This window comes from Camellia sinensis, chromosome 6 (genome assembly GCF_055761805.1).
Source record: "Camellia sinensis isolate YWXY chromosome 6, ASM5576180v1, whole genome shotgun sequence".
Classification (NCBI taxonomy): domain Eukaryota; kingdom Viridiplantae; phylum Streptophyta; class Magnoliopsida; order Ericales; family Theaceae; genus Camellia; species Camellia sinensis.
The window spans coordinates 174327885-174333368 of record NC_138966.1 but is presented as its reverse complement, the minus strand read 5'-3'; positions in this window follow the sequence as shown (position 1 = coordinate 174333368).

The following is a 5484-nucleotide window of genomic DNA, read 5'->3' as shown; positions in this document are numbered from 1 at the left end:
CGAGGCAACTTTAGTGATGATGGACATATGGCCTTAGGCACGAGTCAGGGTTTCTTAAATTCCTCCAAAATAAAATATTTAGGTGGCGACTCTATATCTGGCAAAGCAGTCCATGTTTGGCACTTCTTTTTAAAAATCAATTTTTTAAAACAATTTGCCGGATTTGGACTCTTGGGTGATTTATTGATCTTGTATTGCACTTTGCGAGATCAGATTCAGAACCGTGACATTGAGTCTGAACTATAGTAAGCCCAATGAACAAAACGGGATTCCCTCCTGGGACGTTCGGGGACGTCTACAATTTCTGGCGACTCTGCTGGGGATTTAGAGAACTTGACTCGAACTCATGATATCTTGTTTTGATTACACTTATGTGTTTCTTTGCATTACATGTGCATTGGTGCGCCTAAGACACCGTGTTTGCCATCTGCTATTCCTGAACGGTTTGCCGGAGGCTGCGTGCCATAAGGCTGACCGGTTACGAGCTCTGCCATGATGGGAATACAAATCTCGGTTTTACCGGGGCACCCTTTTGACCATTCGACCTAGTGCATATTCGGAATCCATAGTGACCATTCCAAACTAGGACAGGTTGCTTACTCGATGATAGGTTGTTTGAAACCGCTATGTGTGTAGTGAAACCCTAGCTCCTGACAAAATAGGATAGGGAAACCCTACCCTAACATAGGGGTGTTTTCGGCTCTCACTTGCTTGCTATGTGCTTTTAGAGTGCGTCTCTACAGGAATGCATGTATCAGTTTACAAGTCTGGGTATCAGGCCTGAGAGAATCAGTATTTTGGGGGAATCAATTTTACCTGAAGGTATCAGTTTATAGGTAGAATTTAGGGCAGAATTCAGTGGAGAGCACAGTCATTCAGCTTTGCTCATATCTATTTTGGTGAAATCAGGTTGAGATGCTGTCTATTTTCTTCTGTTGCAAGGTAGTCTCGGAACCATAACTTCAAAAGGCTCCAATATCCCCTGGTACATTGGGCTTGTGCTAATAGACTTTGTCAGGTCAGAGATTCAGTTCAAGGGCAAATCAGTGTTCCTTCGCCAGAAGCAGGGTAAAAAGGCCAATCAGGCACAGATCATCCGTTCAACAGTCCCCAGTTCAGCGGTCATTATCCACTTCACCTATACGCAGTTGGGCTGAGATATTTGTTTCCACCTCAGAAAAGGGGATACGCACTTATTCAGTTAGATCAGCAGTTTTCAGTTAGCATGGAAGAAATGATGCGTCAACTCTAGGAAAGTATGAAAACCATGCAGCAGGACGCTGTTCGTCAAGCAGAATTTGCCAAACAATAGGCCGAGGTCATGGCTCAATAGGCAGAGTTAATTGCCAGGCTATAACAGCAAACCGGAGCATCCGCTTCTCACCAAGCTCCTCTCCCACCAAGAGTGCCAATACTCGGGGAGACAACTAATGTCCAGGAAGATACGGACATTCCAACAGGGTCGGCTCTGCCTCCAATCCTACCTTAGTTATCCAAAGCACAGACCAACCTGCCGGATTCTCCCTTTGAGTTCGAGATGGACCCCACGGCACTAAAAGTAAGCAAGCTTGAAAAGTTATTCAAGAAATCTCAGGGTGTGAAGTCCATTTCGGACATAGAGGATGGATACACCGATTCGGCGGTGACATTACTAGACCAGTTCAAGATGCCACATATCGATCGTTTCGATGGTTCTAGAGACCCAGTGGTGCACCTCCACTTATTTTCTGATATCCTGAGGCCAATGGGTTTGACCACGGCCCAGAAGCTGTCACTATTCGGCCGAACCTTGTTTGGGATAACCGCAATCTGATATGCAAAATTGGAGAACTATGCGAAACAGAACTGGAAGAGATGGTTGAGGCCTTCGTTGCTCAATACTCCTACAACACACAGATCGAGCTCACAACTCGTGATCTTGAAGTCACCCGCCAAGAGCTAAAGGAGGGTTTTTCAGAGTTTGTGACAAGATAGAGAGCAAAGGCCTCGATGATGACTACAAGGCCTTCCGACAAAGACCAAATAAGGATGGTTGTGCGCAACCTCCAACCCAGGTTAATGCAAAAGATGATCGTCCTACCCCTTTCTACCTTTGCGGACCTACACGAGATTGGGGTGCAGATTGAGGACGCTATGAAGTAGGGTCTTATTGATCAGGAGAAGGAGCAGCCCAGAAGGGCGTTTACGCGCAGTTCGAATGCGACCACTAGTGGTGACGCAGCTGCAAGATCTTCTGAAGTTGGAATGGCCACCGTCACTCCAAAAACAGCCACCCCCTTTGTTGGCACATCCAATCCAAACCCCCGAACTTCAGACTATCTACCCCGAGGCAAGAGGGTTTTCACCCCACTTTACATGCCTTTGTCTAAAGCTCTAGGGGTCCTACTCAGGAAAGGACATCTAAAACTGTTAGAACAACAACCTCTGCCCGATCCTCTCCCTCCAAAGTATGACCCGGCTAAGTATTGTGCTTTCTATCAACAAACCGGTCATGACACTAATAGTTGCGTCCGTCTTCGCCACGAGGTACAAAATTTGATTGACAACAAGGTCATCGTTGCACCGGGTCCTGCAAAGTCTATCGGCACTTGATCCGTAAACTCTTGGGGGATAACGTGACCATGTGATCGGGGAATGAACCACCTGCGGATTGCACTCAGTTCACTCCAGCTGTGGGGATGGCACGCACTATTTTGAGCATTTGCGAATGCTATTTACTTTACTTTTTGACTTGGGTATTGGGCCAGTCTTGTTGTGCTGTACAGAGTCAGTCTTTTTGTACTGAGTCAGTCTGGTCTGTCTTGTTGTATCGAGTCAATCCTGTTACATTAGAGTCGGGTGATTCCGGAGGTGTTACCTCGGACATCACTATCTTGTTTTGTGTTTGTCTTTTTGCTTTCTTTTGAGTCTGTTTCTACTTTGGAGCCAGTTATGCCAATAGATCTGAATGAAACAACAGTGATTTTCACACTCTTATGTTTGCTTCTGCCTTACGCCAGTTGTGCCAGAAGTTTGAATGAAACGGAAGTGCATTTCACTTGCTCTTTTGTGCCTTTAAGTCATTGTATTGACCTAAGTTTTTCAAAACTTTTCGAACAATGTGTTAAAAACAAAGAGGAAGGAATTCCTCGGGATTTGTAAAAATTTGATCAAGTGAGAGAAAGAGAGGCGTGCTAAGCCCTTAATGAATGAGATCATGCTTGTTAGTGTGTGTACTGGGAAGGATCCTGACTTGATCCAGATTGGTTCTACACTGTCTTCAGCACAAGCGATTTGTCGCTTTCTTAAAAGATTTCAAAAAAATATTTTGCGAGGTCCTGCGAAGACCTATGTGGAATCGCTCTTGAGATTGTGCAGCCTAGGATCGCTCTCAGCCTCGAGACTCAACCCCTCACTTTCAAACCTTGAACTTGGATTCAGAATGTTCAACGGTCAACCACAATGTGAGGCCTGTGTGGCCAGATCAGAAGTAATCCTCGATCTAGGGCAAAGAAAATCAGATCAAGAAGATCAGGTGTCGTCAAAAAAAGCTTGCAAACCTAGATCAGAAGTACCTCTCAAACTAGGGGCAAAAGATGCCAGATTGTGCTCGAAGAGCCGAAGATGGATCATTCCATAAATCAATGAAGATCGACAAGAATGCCAAACCCCAGAAGGGAGGAAAGAAGAAGACATTGCTGAAGGACAATCGAGTTCCTATCCACAACACTAGGGGCAAATTCAGCCCCCCCATTGGATGAACTCCTGCATCGTCAGCGAACAACAGTCATTCTCCTGCATTCAGATGACTTCAAGATCTCAAAACCATTTGACATGGACAAAGCTACACTTTTACCCTTGAGAGGCTCGCTGGGCCGAAAATCCGGAAGGGCGACCCAAGCAAAAGTTAGAGCAAGAAAAAGAAGAAAAAGAACAAAAAAAACAAAAATGAAAAGAATGAAAAAAAGAAAAGAAGAAAAATGAAGAAAATGAAAAGAAAAGATGAAAAAGAAAAAAGAAGAAAAGAATTGAAAAGAAAAGAAGAACAAAACTCGCAAGGTTGAAAACCCAGAAAGGGTTGCCTTGGCAAAAGTTAGAGCGCAAAAGGAGAGGTTAATACCCGAATGTACCTTAACCCCGAACTACGTAAGGCTTGATTCCCATCTTTGGGATACGTAGGCAACTTCATTCTGAAGTCCAGCCGTAAAACACTTCAAATTTGACTGTGTCCATGTGATGGTTCTAGTCATGTTTGTCTTCTCTGTATCCGAGAATTTGGTCATAATTGTCACTGTGAGGACTGGTTGCCACGTGCTGCGGCGCTATTCAGATTAGGGGCAAATTTCCGTTGCCGTGCAGTGCTGCGGTGCTATTCAGACTAGGGGCAACTTTCAGTTGCCATGCAGTGCCGTTCAGACAAGGGGTAATTTTCCATTGTTTTGGATCTGAGGTTGTGCATCTCAAGAGTAAATCCTGCATTGGTCGAGCAGTGGCCATTTGCAAAAATAGTTTTTGAGAATTTTTAATGAGGTTGATTAATATTGTTCCATTTTTCTAAAACCGGAGCATTTCTTGGACCCAAAAAAGGAAAATTTTCAGTGCTCATAACCTAACTTGCATGATTTTAAATCAGAAAATCGAACAAGCATGTTAATCTAACTCTCATATTGGTCAAAATTGTTTTAGCAGAACGTCAAAAACAAAAAATGGTCAAAATAATGAACTAGGGGCACAGTTAAGTCAGGTATTCTGTCTTTTTCCCATTGTCAACATACTTGCCAGAAAGCGCACTGCATCTGCCAGAAAAGGGCACAAAAAAAACTAACAGCAAAATGTCGAAAGTTCTCTCATCCTCTAAGCAGCGAGGTATTGAGCCAAGTGCGAAGTTCGAACTGGAATGGATCAAGATATTCCACTCCCTCATCTGGATAGATCTGGTCACGTCCAAACTCCCCAGCAGAGCATCGTTAACCGATGTCAGCTGCAGATTTGCTATACACCCAGTTGTAGCGCAACCCCTCTGTGGGAGAAATTCATTGTTGTGAACAAGAACAAGAATATGGTAGAATACCAGGGGCAAGAGCCCACAACTTCTTGCTTATCCATCACCCACCCAGGGAAGGGATAAAAAAATGAGAGACTGAAGAATAGAGAGATGTGCGCTGAGAGAAAAAGTGAGAAAATGACTTTTTCAGAAAAATAGAGATTGAGTGCTAGAGTGATGTGAGAATCACAAATGAGAAAGGGTAGGAAACAATACCCGGAGAAATTGGCTCCTCGTGATCTGAGAGGTCTCTTGCCTTTGTAACACGACTGAGTGTTGTGTCTGTGTGTTTTGTTTATCTCGATTCTTGTTTTGAGTCGTTTGAGTGTCAATAGATGTGTTTAGGTTGTTTTACCTTGTTTTTCCTTTGTTGAGTTGTGTTTAGGTTGTTCTACCTTTGTTTTCCGTTGTTGATTCGTTTTGGCTGTGGTCAGTTGTAGGCTCAATACCCGGTTGAGAAC